The sequence below is a fragment of the Propithecus coquereli genome, unplaced genomic scaffold (genome assembly GCF_000956105.1).
Source record: "Propithecus coquereli isolate 6110/MARCELLA unplaced genomic scaffold, Pcoq_1.0 Scaffold39, whole genome shotgun sequence".
In the NCBI taxonomy this organism is placed as follows: domain Eukaryota; kingdom Metazoa; phylum Chordata; class Mammalia; order Primates; family Indriidae; genus Propithecus; species Propithecus coquereli.
Window position 1 is genome coordinate 6,029,617 of NW_012149618.1, and position 1,034 is coordinate 6,030,650.

Below are 1,034 nucleotides of genomic sequence, written 5' to 3' on the forward strand. Positions count from 1 at the left end.
TAAAAATAATTTTCCACTAGAAATGAATTAGGACAAATGTACTTAAACTAATTATTGCCTCACAGAAATAATAACAAATTGTTCTCTTTTGTATGTTTGTCTCATGGATTAAAATGATTTCGTTGGCAAGATTTTTCTTCCTTTTACTATTTATAAGAAGCACATTTTCTTAGCTAGATGAGATATAGCAGTAAAATATTTTAGAATCTTAGAGTTAGATGAGACTTAGAGGTCATTTAGTCCAACCTACCTTTGTGTGCAAAAATCCCTTCTAGAACACTCTGTTGGGTGACCAGTCCTTTTTTTGGTGTTTCTATACTGAGGAATGCATGGCTTTTTTCACTTCATTTTTATACAGTTCTGTTCAACATAATCAATACTGTAAGTGTCAAACCCAGAGCAATTTTTGTTTCTCAAAATTCTGAATCTAACCAACAGTCTGATTGCTGTCTGGGATTATGAAAATTACTTGGAGCTCTGTTCTTTTGCCATAAATCATGCCTTGGGAATTTAGAGATCATTTTCTAACTCTCCACTCAGTGCACAAGTCTCTTCCACAGCTTTCTGATCCCATTCCAGTCCTAGAACAAAACAGGCGTTCAACAGACACAGATTACTGAATATAATTTTTGTGTACACTCTTGCTCTTAAGAAAGAATGACTTGGGATTGCAAGGGCTCAAATAGCTAGGGATTTGTGGAGCTGGGCCTAAGCTTAGCCCAAAAAGCCAAAGCAGACTTAGAGATGAGCAATGACAGGTACTTACTCTTACCTCAGACTAAATAAAGATCCATTGGAATGAGAAATGAGAGCAAGGGACACGATGGCAAAACTGATTCTTTGTGATCACGAGGGGAAGCTTCTCATCTTTGTGTTTTCATATATGATGGAACACTTAGAGGTAGTAAGTAATGGTATATAAAAGATCCTCCAAAATTGCTTCTATATTTCGGATTCTAGGAGAAATCTTTGACCAGTTAGGTAAAAATCATGAGAATTGTTACTCTTAGTTCAATATAAAAAATAATGCATTA